Source organism: Mus musculus, chromosome 8 (assembly GCF_000001635.26).
Source record: "Mus musculus strain C57BL/6J chromosome 8, GRCm38.p6 C57BL/6J".
Lineage (NCBI taxonomy): Eukaryota > Metazoa > Chordata > Mammalia > Rodentia > Muridae > Mus > Mus musculus.
The window spans coordinates 12,305,052-12,322,155 of record NC_000074.6 but is presented as its reverse complement, the minus strand read 5'-3'; the positions used below and the strand labels follow the sequence as shown (position 1 = coordinate 12,322,155).

The 17,104-nt window shown below is 47.9% G+C and overlaps 1 long non-coding RNA gene across 2 annotated transcripts; it reads left to right on the top strand.

The window, feature by feature from the left end:
- The first annotated feature begins 2,675 nt into the window (after positions 1 to 2,675).
- Positions 2,676 to 7,146, top strand: Gm33175. Of its 2 annotated transcripts, none has more exons than XR_378720.3 (3): positions 2,676 to 2,730; positions 3,945 to 4,045; positions 6,952 to 7,146. It is a non-coding gene; the product is annotated as a predicted gene, 33175 (long non-coding RNA). The 2 variants fall into 2 exon arrangements; XR_378719.3 differs by having other exon boundaries at positions 2,677 to 2,834.
- The last annotated feature ends 9,958 nt before the right edge of the window (positions 7,147 to 17,104 follow it).

The following is a 17,104-nucleotide window of genomic DNA, read 5'->3' as shown; positions in this document are numbered from 1 at the left end:
TTCATTCCAGCGAGGCAAATGAACGCTGCTGAGGCTGGGGAGCTGCAGACCACAGCAGCACTGACACCCCCACGTCCCTGCCAGCAAGACAGACCATGAGAGTCTCCCCAGCTTTTGATGACCCACTCCATGCTCAATACACTCGCTCCCTCTGTAGCCCTCAGAATCTCTTGGATGGTCCATGGTCCCTGCAGTGGATGGGTGACTTGATTTTTGTCACAAAAGTTTTCTGTTCAAGGGAACGTCTTAAAATTATTTACCTCCCATGGCAGAAGTGAGGCTCATCACTGTGTATTCTCAATCAGGACTCTTTGAAGTGTCTTCCGCTTTTGGAGACTGTAATAACATCATTTTAGTACAATACTCTGTGGAAAAGTTATACCACTTGGTACAGTGAAGGCACCAACAAGACAACACTGGGGGTCCTGTGAGGCAAATCCCAGCCTGGCTGTTTGTTCGTGGGATCACACAGCCTCCCGACTCTCAGCTCTTCCCATTTCTCCATGCAGACATAAGACATAGCAGGACAAGGAGAAGGGCTCCTTTCAGTCAGACGGGGTGGCATTTGTATACATCAGGGGTTCTAAGGTAGAGGCTGTCATCGAGAGGAGGGTGCTGCCCCACCTCAGTGGTTAGATGGTTTGGATGTGCTTCTCTGTTCAGCAAGCCCTTTGGCTTCCACGCCAGTCACCTTTCACAAATGAGTGGGCAGAGGGAAGCAAGATACAGCCTGCAGCACGCTGTGCCCACGACTTTAGCTCTCCAGAGAATTCCTCATGGCTTCAGCTCTTATAAAAAGTGTCACATCACTGCCTGTGTGACTATGAGAACATCGGAGCCCACGTTGTTGGCTTCCTGTGGAACCAAAGGACCCAGGAGCCATCAACGTCACCTTGCCCCGATGGACATAATTCTGGAGCACAGAGACTGAAGTAAGGTGTGTGTGTGTCATATAGACAGACCCAGAGGGGTCTATGAAATCTGTAACATGCATATTTGACAGAGGGGGAAAATGAGATCTCAAGAAATTTGACTTGCTCCATATTCTTAGTAGACGAAGCAGGGTTAGATCTCAGGTTTCTCCCTCGTGAAATTTAAAAATATAATTAGCTCTTATTCCCTGTGGCATCCTCATCAACCATTCAATCAACCGTTGATGAGAACTATTTGAAAGAAAAGATTTCTCCTTCTGAGCATGTGTGGACATTCATGCCCGTATTCCCTGAACTGCAGAGTGTAAGGACCCGGTGAACAGCATTCATACTGCTTGACAACAGTTCTCAGGAGGTCATTTCAGGTGCTGGAAGGATGTGGGTATGACCTTTGTTCTTTGCCACTGGAGCATTGTGTGTTTAGGTACCTACATGGAGTCCTGGTTCTTATCCCCTTTGATACTAAGGATGACTGTATGTAGTCTTTGAAAAGTGGAAATAAAATATATTTTAATCATGCTGTATACATAGACTTCCAAGTTTTCCATCTTGCTCAGAGAATTCTCAAGTGCAGAGTGACCCAGATGTTTCTCACTGCAGGAAGGCACAAAGATGGCCCATTTGGAGACAGGGAAGGTACCATGTGAATTTGAATTTGATGAAATTCTCCCAGTCTGTCATCAAAGGCTGAAGGTTGAAATCAGAGGACCCTCTCCTTGTAGCAACCTGCCCCCCCCCCCTTTCAACTAACTGCTCAGAGTTTCTGGCACAGCAAATCCACATTTAGACCAGGCATAAAGATAGCCTCCACACACTTCACAGAGAATTGGGGGGTCTCTCTTGTGAACGCTTATGACGAGAAATCCCGCCTTCCTGGCTCGATCATGAAAATCCTTCAGGAGCCTGAACAACCAACAGCCTCATTCTGCAACCCTGGAATTTAGTTCTCTCTTATTCACCTTAGCGTGCTCAAATGAGAGCTTTCATTCCCTCAGAAGAGTAACTGGGGGGAGGGGGGGGATCTCACACAGTTGTTGCAGGCTGCAGGCACCACTGAGCTGAACAGCAAACCTGCAGAAAACATGGTCTCTCTCTCTCTCTCTTCCCCAGCTTTCCTTTTTATTATTTTTTTTTCTTAATATGCTTTAAAATTCCTTGCAGCCTTCCTTCCTAACTGCACAATATCAAAAGCGCTCTGTTCTAATCCTCTCCTGGGCCGCCTCAATTAATCACTTCTTTATTACAGAACTTGGCACGCTGCCCTTGTGCCCACCAGTAAGCACTCGGCTGCTCCCTCTCTCTGCCTGCTCAGAGCTCAGGCTCCTCCTTTCTCCTGGCTGCCTAGTCCTTCTCATTTTCTTTCCTCATTTAGGGGAAAAAAAAAAAAAACAACTCTCCATCTCATTTTCTGTTTTGTTCTCGGTCCCCTAAAATTTGGCGTATTCTTTCATTGCCTTAGTAAGTATTACTTTGTGCTGGCTTTGACTCCTGTGGCAGCTGTGGCTCTTGGTAAGACACTGTGGTTGTGGGCACTTATGAGCACTCTCTGAGTGCCAGCTGCTGGGCCTGCGAACTATGGAACCCTCCAGAATTCTGTGCAGAAAGGTGGATGTCAGCACCACCTGTGTAGGAGGAAAAGTGATGTCGGCCATGGTAGCCAGTCACTCAGAGGGGGTTAGAACCCAAGACTGGCTTCACTCTTGGTTCCTTAGCAACCTTGGCAGCATCATGTCTCCTAGGTAACGTCCATCCTGCAGACCTGACTCTGTGAACTTGAACTCTATCCTGCCAATGACTGGTATAGATATCTCTAGGGGACAGTTACCCCAAGGCAGCTCTGTCTGGCTCTCCTTCAGAAGGCATGTGTGGTGGTTTGAATAGGAATAGCATCCACAGGCTCAGGTACTAGAATGCTTGCTCACCAGGGAGTGGCACTTCTACTCCTTTGGGGAGAAGTAGAAGGTGAGGCCTTGTTGGAGTAGATGTGGCTTTGATGGAGGAAGTGCATCACTGGGGATGGACTTAGAGGTTTCCAAAAGCTCACACCAAGCCCAGCACCCCCCCCCCTCTCTTTCTCTCTCTCCCTCCCCGATGATCAGGACATAGCTCTTAGCTACTGCTCCAGTACCAGGTGTGCCACCATGCTCCCTGTCATAAGAATGATAATGGACTAATCCTCTGAAATGATAAGCCAGCCACAATTAAATGCTCTCTTTTACAAGAGTTGCCTTGGCCATGGTGTCTGTTCACAGCAAAAGAATTGTGACTGTGGTGGTTTGAATATGCTTGACCCATAGAGAGTGGTACTGTTAGGAGGTATGGCTTTGTTGGAGGAAGTGTGTCACCAGGGAGGTGGGTTTTGAAGCTCAGCCCAGGAAGGAAGAGTTAGTGTTCTCCTGACTGCAGTTAGATCAAGATGCAGAACTCTCAGCTCCTCCTGAGCCGTGCCTGCCTGGATGCTGCCGTGCTCCCACTTTGATGATGATGAACTGAACCTCTGAACCTGTAACCCAGCCCCAATGAAATGTTGTCCTTTATAAAAGTTGCCTTGGTCATGGTGTCTCTCCACAGCCAATGAAAGCCCTAACTAAGACAGTGGCTAAGACAACTTGCTAATTGCTTTCTGTGTAAACAGCACCACTGGCCACATTGAGTGTTGCAGGGGTCACAAGAGTCATAGGTTCAGGAGTATGGCTGGAGGAAATGATTCCAGGGCCTTGTAGATGTTAGCTTTTGATCTGTTATTGTTACTGGGGAAAAGTTAGATGAAAGTATAAGGACTTAGATTAAGCATACCTGATCTGGGTGGAGATGAACACCAGATCCCACAGGATCTAGACGTATCAGTGAGGCTGTGCCCTGCCCCTGGCTCCTGGCTGACTTTCTTGCTATCATGGGAACATATATGATGTAGTAGTACGTGACACACACATCATCCCCCACCTTCCCAGCCCTATTGGCAGAGCAGGTGCTGTTCATGCTGCTCCTCTGAGCCCTTGTTTGCCATCCTAGAACGAAAGTATGGCCACTCAGGTGGCTGGACCATTGCGGCCTTTGGCTGAGTTGCCCTGGAAGAGGTGTCAGACCAGCACAGTCATGGGTGCACTGAACAGGTCAGTGGTGGCGGAGCCACACATCTCAGGAACCAAAGTGGAAGCTGATGCTGTGCTTAGAGCTTGGGTCTTGCACCTCATGTGAATCATCTACTTGTTGCAGCCATATCACTTACAGTGGACCAAATTGGCTTGGCTAATCATTTATTAGTGTAGAAGAGGAACATCTGCCCCTATACACAGCCGTATCTTAAGGCCATGTTTTTCCAGCCAATGTGACAAAAGATCTGGCAGGGTGGGGGAGGTGGCAATTGTCCCCAAACTACACGGGGTTACAAGCATTTTGCATCGGGTGTGGCTTTCCTGTGGCTCCACAGTGCTGGCCCTCCTGCCCCCCCTTGGTGGCTTCATGCTCATGGATGCAGTGAAGCTATAATATGTAGGTCTTTGATGTGCTCACCAGGAGCAAAGTGTGGGGCTCATTGCCATGCAGGCAGACTGTCAAAGAAAAGCCCTCACTATGAACCAAGTGCAGGCAGGTTGTCTCTTCACGATTGTCCCTAGATACAGAAGTACTCCTGGCTCACCTTGTTTAGCAAGACTGTCTTCTCCTATAGTAAAGATAGACCCCCACACTAGCTTAGTGACACTCCCAAAGGACAGTTGTGCCCCAGGTGCCTCATTTAGCTGTTGGTAATTTCTGATACACAGGTCTAAGCTGCTTTAATCTGAGGTCTAAAGAAATGAGAGAGATCGACTGATTGATTGATTGATTGATTGATTGATTGAACGATTGTGAGTCAGTAAAGACTTCCTTCCCAAGGTGCACTGGCTGAAGTGCAGTTTCCAAACCAAAGGTTTCGGGTGCTCAGCAGGCAAGAATTGAAAAGAACAACCTCGTGGAGTGCTTGGTGCAAAAGCACTTGCCTACCCTCTCCTAGGACTATGGGAGCTGGCAGGGTCTCAGGCTGGCCCTCAGATTGACACATAGGCAGCCATCTTCCCAGGGTCACCATCTCACACCCCACGAGTGTGTACAAACAAGGAAGCAGATATGGGGATAGCTTTTCCTTAGCCATCTCAGTGGAGAGATTGTGACTGCCCCCATAGTCATTCAATAAGAAGCAAATATCTCGCTGCGGAGCCTCACTGGGCTGTCATAGGACCTATTAACCAAATTGTGTCCATCACATGGTGTGGCAGAATTGGAATCTCAGTAGGTGATATCATTACTAAGGTCACACACTTGAGCTAGACACAGGTACTGAGACATCTACTCCTGTCCCTGCTGTGTCGGGTGCCTCTGAAGGCTACTGATGATAGTCTTGGATTGAGAATACGCTGGTCTCAACATGATTTCTCCCCTTAGAGGTCCAGGAGAAGCTTTCTGAGGTAGTGCCCAATCAATGCCCAGAAAGTACTAATGAAGGTCAGATTGTCAGGGCTCACCCTGACACTCCTACCCAGCTTGGTTGTGCGGTCAAACAGATGGAAGAAGTCTGGGTTGGAATCCATGGGCTCCCATAGCTCTGTGGGCTGCAAGTATTTAAAGATGGTGCCAGACTTTAGGAATATCTAGGAATGGGGACCTGCAAGGGGTCCTGAAATAATCAAGACTGCCATGAAGATCAGGGGACAACCTGGTAGAGAAGGCAGTTACTGACAGTACAGTAGTGGGCTAAGGCTCTGGCGAGTCCTATGGGCGAATCCTGTGCACACAAGGGCATCTCAGCTGCTAATACGGCATGACCCTCATGCTTGATGGCACTGTGGCATGTCCCTGGAGAGGCCTCAGCCTGTAGTCACACAATCAGGCTTGTGAATTACAGTGGCAGCACCCAGCCAGCCTTCAGGGGACATATGGAAGCATGGGAAGGCAGCCTTGGATGCCCTGGCTCTGGAGTAGCATATGTGCTGCTCATGCCTCATGGGTGGAGAATGGGAAGGCTGCTGGCCATTCCAAAAAGCATAAGGAGGTCCCATGACAAAGAACTATCTAAGCACTGAGCCTCGAAGGCATGTGTTACCGTAGACCTGTGCTGTTATAGAATGCTCATCTTTCTCCACCCTCCCAACCTGTAGACACGAGGTGCGTTTTTTGGGGGTGGGTGTATTCACATTCTCAGGCTCTGCCAAGATCAATGGGTGAGCATCTGGCTGTGCTCTGTGAGTGCGGCAGGTTCGCTCACCGCAAAACCTCTTAGACACACATCACTCGGACTGCACAACCTTGCATGCATGCTCTCTGCACCGCAATAACCATTGTGTGTGTCCCGTCCGCAAGCCAACACTCAGATCTGCTGCCTCTGAGCTAAATTAATACATTTTAATGCTCCAACCCATAAATCATTCATCTCAAACTTCTCATCTCTCATGAATAAGTTCATCATCTCCATTCACATTTTGTCACAAAAATTAGGAGTTTAGCTTGTTGAAAATTCCCCGAGTTCCTCTTGTCTTTTCTGTTGCACAAGATAGTAAGCCAGAAGATCCGTGTTCCTTCCACGGCAGAGGGGAAGCTAGGACATTGCACAATCAAGGCAAACTGCTTAGGAAAATAAGTCCTTTATTTACGGGAATTACCAATAAGCAGGCTGCTTTCATAAGAGACAAAAACTGTCACAGAGCTCACCAGGGTCAGAGTATGGGAGTCTGAATTAGATGCTCTCTGCTGTTCCAAATTATAGCAGTGCTTATGTCCCATGAATGACTTGTTAAAGTGGCCGAGTAAGGCACTATGTGAGAGCCGGCTGCTCTTGACATCATTTTACAAGGGGGCCTTTAAAGAAGGCATCCTTGCCATCAGTTTGAGCGAGTGCCAGCATCCTTGGCAGTAGCATGCCCTCGGTGGACAAAGTACGCCTTGCCTGAGAATGCTCTGCAGACACAGTCTCTGTGTGCAGTTATACATGTAAAGATGCTCAGACTGGCCTGGGTGTTGCTGACAGTCTGGCTTTTATCACTAGGTCATCTCCACACAGTTTCCTTGTGGTGATTAGTCGGGAGCAGGCACAGCCTCCTTGGAGACCGAGGCTATCCACGAGACACTTTGGTGACTCAGAAGGACCTGAACGGAAGGGAAACTGCCATGCAAATAGAGATTTTGTTTAATTCTTGAAAGAAAACCCTCCATTTAAGAATAAACGAAAGCAAAAGCTTGAAACCAATTTATATGTTTGCTGTCTTTGAATCATTTTCGCAGTTTGAAGAAAGGAAAGAGGTAAATTAAAGTTGTCCCAGGGTATTACTCGTAAGAGGTTAAAGTATGTTCTAATGGGCAGATTAATTCTGTGGGGAAATAACATTAAATCTTTCCGAAGGCTTGAAATTTCTCAAAAGCATTCTTACTGCTTCCTTGCATTGCAACAAATGCAATCATCTGGCTAGATAATCTGGCGTCTTAAATGACTTTGCACTTAAGCCCCGTCAATTTGATCTTCCCAGGTTAATTGATTATCTCAACAAGCTTTCTTGCCAGAAAAGATCTGAGTGCTTACATCTTTTCATTAATTCCCGCTGTTTGGTGAGAAGGTGACAAGCAAGAAGAGGTTGCTTGGCTTAACTCCTTCATGGCCCTGTCTCTAGGGAAGACTGGGAGGGCAGTCTGGGCTAACTGCGGTGTCAGCACACCACCATGCATGTGCTGAACACGGTGACCGGAAAGAGGCCTCCAGCCGAGCTGAGCCCTGGGGATTAAGGGTGGCAGTAGCATCCATGCGTTACTTTCCAGGGCCCTGACGGCTGGCTATGCACCATCAAACAGCCAATCATCCTGGAAGCAGCCTAGCTGGGGCTTTCTGGGGAGGCTATATGGGCCAGAAATCATAAAGTGACCACTGGGTTCCGCGCTCGTGGCGCATAGCTGGAACAGTGGGACCTGACCCAAGCTCAGTGTTTCTGTAGGCAGGGAAAGAGCATAGCTATCACTAGGTGCTCTGAGGAGACAAAATGAACCGCTCAAAACTGACCTGAGAAAATAGGGAGAAAATACACTGAGCATCACGGCACTCGGAGGATAAGGCCCCATTCCTAGAAAGAGCTCAGCGATTCATTTCCTCCCCACATCTAACCAACGCTCACATTCTTCTACCTTCTCTGTACTCAGCTATTAAAAAGTAAGAAGCAGAGCCGGGTGTGGTGGCGCACACCTTTAATCCCAGCACTCAGGAGGCAGAGGCAGGTGGATTTCTGAGTTTGAGGCCAGCCTGGTCTACAAAGTGAGTTCCAGGACAGCCAGGGCTATACAGAGAAACTCTGTCTCAGGAAAAAAAAAAAAGTAAGAAGCAGAACTTCCAGAAAGCAGCTGGGGCCACATCACTTGGGCCACACCCCCTCACCTTCCCATCAGCCAGTGTGGTCAGTATTCAGAACCTTCCTGGGACCACAGCAGTTGGGCCACGCCTCTCACCTTCCCATCAGCCAGTGCATGCCAGGCACCCATCACTTCACTCTGGGTAGATTCCTTTTGTTTGCACTTCCAGGCATAGCTGGAGAGCCAAGAAAGGAGAACAAGATGGACCCTTAGACCTATGCCGACTGCAGCTGGGAACCTGGGGCGCAGTGGGCAGGGCCATCGGCAAGTCCATCTCACATGGAAGCAGCTCTACCACCCAGAAGCCGAGGGGGAGAGGCCACAGCTTTGTTTACCTCGCACATGAGAGGCAGCCAGCAAACAGGCATTAATCATGGTCATTAGCCCAATTGCTCCAAACGCTGCTGCTGCTGACCGCTCACTCCCAAGTGCCTTTTGAATTCCTGTTCCCGTTCTCTTCCTCTTGGGAAAGAGGGGGAAAGTGAAAAGGCATTAGAAACCATCTAGGGACTCCCAAATTAGAATGTGTGTAAATTAAACACACACGTGAAGTGCTCAATATGTGGCACATAATATGTTAGTACAGAGAACATGGAGCCTGTGCCTCGAAGTCCGCCTGCATATGCCAACCTGACAGCTCTTATTGCCCTCGGCAGAAGTATTTAAGCCGCCAGGAATCCCCAGTGTCAGGAAATGTCAGGGCCCTGTTATTAGACACGTTTAATTAGGATCTACCCCGCTGCTCCCAACAAGTATTTAATTAACTTCCAGGCAGGGCAATTAACTTCAGATGGCGGCTGATTTTCCTGCTCACCTTCTGTTGACACCTGGCCCTCCCTGTGTCCCACTTTGCTGACAGTGTAATGGATAGCACCCTTACTGTAAGGGTGCGAGTCTGAAACCCAGGGCTTGCTATGAACAGCAGAGACAAGACAGCACTGAAGGTTACCTAGCAAGAGAGGGAGAGAGAGCTTAACCTGAAGATTGTAGATAAGAAGGATGAGGAGAGGAGCTAGCTGAGAAGCAGAAGTTGCCCAGAGGCAAGCTTGACCTGACTCTTTGATGCACCTTTCTTCAGTAGATACGGCTATGTCTCTATCTTGTTCCAAGAGCATTTCAGTGGTAGACTTTGATTTGCACCCCTTTGCTGTGAGGATGAAGAGACCCAAGGATGTGGTCCTAGCCATGGACCAGCCCAGGACCCTCTGTGGGTATTCAGAGAGTTGCATTTTCAGTCACTTCCCTCCTGGCTGTGATGTCTTTATCAAAAACAATGACACTTCCTCTAATCTCACCACCACCACCACCACCACCACCACCACCACCACCACCACCACCACTACCACCACCATCACCTCACCATCACCATCACCACCACCACCACCACCACCACTACCACCACCACCACCATCACCTCACCATCACCACCACCACCACCACCATCACCTCACCATCACCACCATCACCTCACCATCACCACCACCACCACCATCACCTCACCATCATCACCACCACCACCATCACCTCACCATCACCACCACCACCACCATCACCTCACCATCACCACCACCACCACCTCACCACCACCACCATCACCTCACCATCACCACCACCACCACCATCACCTCACCATCACTACCACCACCACCTCACCACCACCACCATCACCTCACCATCACTACCACCACCACCACCACCACCACCATCATCATCACCATGTACTGGATCTGTAGCCCCTCTGCAGTTCACTGTGCTTCTGTGTAATGATGGTGAGATGTTTGGGATCTCAGACCTGGCTTCAAAAACCAATATGTTTTCAAAGAGAGTTTAGTAGTTGTACACCCATGTTCATTGCTGTGTAACAGGTTCACAGTAACCAAAGGTGGAGACAGCTTGAGTGTCCACTGGTGGATGAACAATGGACAAAACATAGTCTACCCAAGTAGAGACAAATTATTCAGCCTTAGTAGTAAAGGTATTGTGACCCATGCTGTAGAATGGATGATCCCTGAGAACATTACACAGACTAGATAAACATCTAGAAAGAACACGAGTTGGAGTATTCTACTTACATGTGTCTCTAAGGTTGTATTAAACCTGGAGACAGGGTATAAGGTAGTTTCAGGGTGAAGAGAGGCGGAGGTTTGGTGCCTACTGGGAACAGGATTTGGACGGATAAAGGGAATTCTTTATCCCTTTACCAGTGAAAGTCATGAATGCCATGACCTTGACCTTCATGGCTGTCCACAAGCAGGCTGCTTGAAATGGTCTGGTTGAAAGTGTTTGTATTTTGGGGATTTTCTGTCCTACATGGGAAGCCTGTGGACTGTCCACTGTCAGGGCACCTGATGACCTAATGAGAGAGGCAGCTCCTGGCCACCCAGTAGGTTCTAACCTTTGACAGCTTCACTAGGGAGAATAAGAATTGTGTTCAGGGTTCTGTCAGACATGTTTTGTTACCGTGAGATGAGGTCCGGGTGCTAACGTTCTGTGGTGTGTTTGGGAGCTTAACACATGCATGTGAATCCTGCTGGCTTCCTCAGTGTAAGACAATATGTCTCCGTGTGTGACCACCATTTCCTACACAGTCAATCACTATGTCTGTCACCAGTTGAGTCAAGAGCAGATGGCCAACCATGAAGACATCAAGGGACAAACTGGGATATCCTAAGAGTGTCCCCCACCAGTGTGCAGGTTCTTCATCTGCCCTGCTTTCCTGTGGGAATGGGAATGGAGTCCCTGAACGCAGGAAGTAGACTACTGAATTCATTCATTCAATCAATGCACTTACTGGATACTTTCTGCTTGCTTGGCCCCACATTACATGCTATGATTCAGACAGCCATCGGAATCACCAAGGCCTCACTCTGCAGACACTTCCTGCCTGGTGTGGGAGGACCTGCAGATAGATTGGCCACAGTCAAGAGTCTGGGCAATCAGAGTCAGTTCCTGGCCATCAAGTAGGGCTCAGATCTTTGCACTTTGACAAAAAGAACTTTCTTACAGAGGGCATCTAAGCAGAGGATTGGCAAGCCGGTTGTGTCTAGGTGCCCAGGCCAAGAGATGGTCCCTGAATCCCATCAGGAAGTACAGATCAAACAGCCACATTAGTCGAGGACTTCTACCTCTCATTCTTTTGTACCTTATTGAGTTCTTAGAAAATGTCACCCACTGCTCTAAGTGTCAGACATGGCCACAATACCAACTTCCATCCTTATGCAATGCTTGGAACTATGTCTGTTTCTATCACTGGGTATGAGAAGATGGAGGCAGGAGGTTACACGGAGGGTGCAGGGCCAACCAACTCAGCACTAGCAATAACAACACTGATCTCTGAAAGCCCCTCTTCCATCTTCGAGCAGTGTGAGGCAGAGGGATGCCGGAGAGTAGGCATTTCCTTCTGAAGGGAGGCTGTTAATCCACTTAGGAAATACATGAAACATACAAGGTTCAGAAACTAAACAAAATCTGCTAGCCTCAGGATAATCTCTGAAACTCTTAAGATTCTCAAAGCCTCTTCCCTGGATTTATACCTAATAAGAAGTACTGAGGAGAAGAGATCTACCAGCCATGATGCCTGCATATTGAGTAGGGACCTTCTGAGATGCAACTGCCCTGAGTCACCCAGGCTGGGGTGGGTGGGGTGGGCTATTTGGTGAAGCATCTGCCTTTGAATTACCCATGTTCCTGTAAGTAGCCCAAATAAACTCAGTGACTCTAAGATGGATATGGTTGCAATCTTCCTTTCTTCCTCCCTCCCTTTCCTTCCTTCCTTCCTTCCTTCCTTCCTTCCTTCCTTCCTTCCTTCCTTCCTTCCTCCTTTCTCTTTCATAAGTCTATCTGTGCATTATCTAGAATAGACATTTGTTCATGCCTCCCCAGAAATAGTCACCCAACAGGCATCCACAATGTCCTACTCACAGATATATAGTTCAGAATGGACCATGGCGGGCTGAAGCTAAGGATGTGTGCATGTGTGTGTGCATGTGTGAGTGTGTGTGCATGTGTATGTACATGTGTGAGTGTGTGCCCTCTTACAGTGCTGTTGCTCATAGCAAAGAATAAATTATGTTACCTATGATTCCATCAAGGAAGGCTTGGATGTTTTGGTTAATGGTGTTGCACTCCTCATCCTGCCTGGTTCCCTGGCACCGTGAAGAGACATGAGCTGTGCTCACATGTGCTGACAGAAGGAAGCTGTCTGTCAGGGAAACCCAATGTAGAACATTTCTTGGGACTCACATAGTCCTCGCTGCTGCAGAAAGTGGCCCTGGGAGCTGCAATGCTGCCCAGCCCCCTTCTGCAATCAACAGGGGATTTCAATTGTTCAGTGACCTTTAGACTGTGGAGACACCATAAAGGACTCTCCTACTGTCAGCTAGGAGGTATAGAGAAAGAAAGTTATATTTAGTCTAGTATTTTACCAATATTGATCTCCTACACTGTAATTTAGAACAATAGGAACATTGAGAAATAAACTACTGCATTCCATTGTGGGCGCGCATTCCGCGGCATGCGCAGTGTTGGCCTTCTTGCTGGATCATTTATGATATAGAACGTGTGTGTTTTCTGTGCCACACTCCTAAGTCTGGGTCAGGCTGCTGGCATTTAACCCTGTGCACTCTCAAAGCCGGGAGGAGACATTTTAGTGTTCTCTGCTGTGACAGCCTCTGCCTTGAGCATCCCTCTACCTGGATCCCTCAGCATCTTCTGCACCTTTTTCTAGGAAAAGTCAAGATGCCAAGCTCCCAACAGCATAGCATCCCAACAAACAGTTCTTAACCCCATCCCTGTTTGACTAGTGATTCTCCACCCCTCCCCCTCTTTTTTCATGTTCGTTTATCTACGGAGAACAGGAGGTAACACAATGTATGTTTGGGTGTCTGTGTGCCTTAAGTGACTAGAGAGATCTAGAGCCCTGTGTCTACTTAACACAACGATTTTCTGTTGATGAACCACAATTGCCATTTTAAGTATGCTATTGGAAGGAAGCATGGGGTCCAGACTCCATCTCTTTAACTGTGGGTTTCAGCTGCTCACAGTGCTCTGCAGGCAGGAAGCAGAGAGATGTTTGAGAGAAGAAGCACCTTGAATGTATTTGGCACCATCCATGGTCTGGGATCCTGGGCTGAGTGAAATAGGAGAGAGTCAGCCGAGTGGAGCCCCTCTGCCTCTCTCTGCTCCCTGCCTGCAGAGCTCTGTGAGCAGCTGCTGCATGCTCCTACTTCCATGCCTCTCTCTCCATGACAGACTGCACCCTCAAACTGTGAGCCAAAAGGACCCCTTCTGTCCTTAACTTGCTTTTTGTAGCACTGGCTGTTCTTCCAGTGTACCCAGAGTAGATTCCAGCACCCACATGGTTCCTCACATCTACCTGTAAGTAACTCCCGTCCCAGGGGATCTGATGCCCTCTTCAGACATCCACAGGCACTGAAGTTATATGGTGCACACACACACATGCAAACAAAACATATACACATACACACACTCTCTTAGTCAGGGTTTCTATTCCTGTACAAACATCAAGACCAAGAAGCAAGTTGGGGAAGAAAGGGTTTATTCAGCTTACACTTCCACATTGCTGTTCATCACCAAGGAAGTCAGGACTGGAACTCACACAGGTCAGGAAGCAGGAGCTGATGCAGAGGCTATGGAGGGATGTTCCTTACTGACTTGCTTCCCCTGGCTTGCTCAGCTTGCTTTCTTATTGAACCCAGGACTACCAGCCCATGGACCGCACCACCTACAATGGTCTAGGCTCTCCCTGATTGATCACTAATTGAGAAAATGCCTTACAGCTGAATCTCATGGAGGCATTTCCTCAAGGGAGGCTCCTTTCTCTGTGATAACTCCAGCTTGTGTCAATTTGACACACAAAACCAACCAGCACACACACACACACACACACACACACACACACTTTAAAAAAGAAAAAAATTATTAAAACAAGAAAAATGTTTTTAAAGATAGCATTTGTTGTTGTTTACTGATAAGAAAATGTTTGGCTTATGCTGTGCTAGGATGTTTAATTTTCAAAGCTGCTGTTTCAGGTGCTGACTTAAGCCTCGTGTGAATCTTGGCTTGGGATTAGAGCAGAACGTCCAGCGATTTCTGACTGGCCCCGAGTGCACTCCTGCTGCTTGATTTTGCTCATTAACACAAAGCAGCATCTTCAGCATTAGTCAAATAGAAACACTGAGGAACTCCGAAAGAAGGTTGGAAAAAAAAAAAAAAAAACCTCTGTATTCTGCAGTGTCAATATTCAGCCAAGGTTTCTTTACATAAAACCAACCAAGCAAACCCACATATTAGTGTGCATTTTTATTTGTATTTTGATAACAGGCAAAGTTATAGGTACACCAAAGAAATTTTCAAATAAATTTTCAAGCTATTACCAATAAGCGTTTGATTTTTATACCTATGTCATGGCTTATATACCTGAGATCATGCAAAGATGTCTCTGAAGCAAATGGGTCACAAGTGGAAATCTTAAGAAGCCCTGGTGTAAGTGGGGGCCACTGAAATCAGGACATAGGAGAATCTCACAAAGGGTGAACCACTGATGGCTCACAATTGCACAGTTGGTGAGTGTGTGGGTGTGTGCCGAGAAAAATCAATTTTCATTTCCTGGGCCGTGATGGCTGTTTCTTTTCACTGTATAGTTGCTGTCTGGCTTTTTTTTTTTTAAACAAACAAACATGAGTTTGTCCTGTAGTTAGAGTAAGTCATACAGCACACAAATATACACAGATTATAAACTGCTCTGCAAGTGATGTCTTATTGGTCCCTGGAAGAAGATGAGAGTTTGGGATTAACGCTCAGAAACTGTATGCAAGTAGAAGCTTCTACCTGTCCTGTTGGATAAGGGGGAAAGGTGCCTGGGTGCACAGGGTTGAGTGTCTGTGTGTGCCTGCTTGCTAAGGACGGGGGTGTGGGTCAGCAGGAGGTCACGTGCTCTCTGGCCAGACATCCTTTTTAGTACCCATCTGCCCATACTGACATTCACTGAATGGTCTTCAAACTGACTCATTTTCCTTTGCATTTAGGTAAGCAACAAGACCCTTAAGATAAGTTTAATGTGCTTCTGTCAGCTCTCTAGTACAGCTTAGGATAAATCCACAGCCATCCAAATCTGTGTGCTCAGTGGAATACCTGCTCCCTACCCTGAGGAAACCCATGCCGATGCTGTGTGAATATATGGAGAACAGAACAGAGGGCATAGGTCCATAGCATGGGGCCTCCACATGTACCGTCCTGGGCTCTTTTACTGAGTCACCAGGGGGATGGCAGGGGGAGACGGGGCTCCCCGCACAGTGCCTATCAAATCCACTTTATAGTAACAAGGTCCTGTCCATGCACTATGACCAAATGGACAGACATGTTATTAGGTAAAATACTGGGTAGATTCAGGCTCCCTGGTTAGCACCACCAATCCAGGGCATATTCACTGGTTCTGAAACAGCATTAGAAAATTTTACAGCACATACCCAAGCCTTGACAGCAAGCAGCAGAAGGTGGCTTGTCCACCCCTGCTGGCTCTGGATGCTCAGTACCTCAACTCACCACCCAGTGTGTGAATCTACACAGAAGGAAGAAGAGATCCATTTGAATTTATTTCCTTTAATACTTTTTTTTAAAGACTTGCTATTGGCAAATAATATGAGGGCCAGGATTTGACCCCAGGCCTTCTTCCTCCAAATGCAGCTCGGCCTGCAGCCAGGGCGTCACTAGGAATGGGTGTCCTGTGAGTCTGGGTCTTAGATACTTTAGCCACATGCCAAGCATGGGCCCTGTGAGGTTTGAGGAGAATATCCTGGAAGTACTTCAGGAAAGGAGAAGTCAGGGGCCAGGGGTGGGGGTGGTTTGGGGGACACGGATGAAACACAGGGTTGAGATGCTGTCGTGGCTGGCTGAGCATCAATGTAAAAGTCTCCATTAGCTGTGAGATGGAAGAAGAGTGCACAATCAGCCCCCGCTGTCATCTTGCTTGGGCCGCCTTACACCCTGACTACTGCCTGTCTGTCCTCCCGTTGGAAGGAAATCCCTGCTCTCCAATCTGAAGTTGCCATTCATTTGGGAGTGCACTTACTCTGCCAAATCCAGGTTTTATTACACTTCAACAGGCTGAAGGATAAGTGCACCTACAGTAAAGAACAAGGCCTCAAACGTAAGATCAACGGCCATGAGTGTTTTCCCTCCTGCTTTCCGAGTTTAGCAAAGCTGTCCATGGCTCCACTTGATCCTCATGCTGTCCCCAAGAGGCAGTGTGCGTGAGAGGTAGGCATACTGCCTAAAGCTTCGTCTAGATGCGTGCTGCCTGGCTCCTGCATATAGATCTGACACGCACAGACCTGGGATGCAGACAGCAATGGTGATCGGCCATGATTGCTCAGTAGAAGCAAGCAAGCAAGCAAGCCCATCAGCTGATTTGGAACGCCTGGTTAAATCCTTTAAAGGCAGCACTCAGGGGGATTCGTATTTAACTGATGGGACGGAGGAAAGCTTGTAATTTAGCTATCACTCTGCTCCGAAAGTGGGAGAAAAGGAAGTAAAAGCAGTAAAGGCGAGCACCAAGCCGGGAAGTCTACGAGAGCCCTGTTCCCATCAGCATGGAGGCCATGAGAGCCAGACACTACTTCCCCAGGGTATACTGGCTGTGTTTCATCAGCATCATGGTCTGAAGGTTCTGAAGTCCAGGCAGACGCACTGGGTAGGATGGCACCACAGAAGTGATCAGTAAGTACTGGGTAAGATGCAGGCTGGAAAAGGGGCGGTGCAGGGACAGTGCTAACATGCTCGCTCTTTTA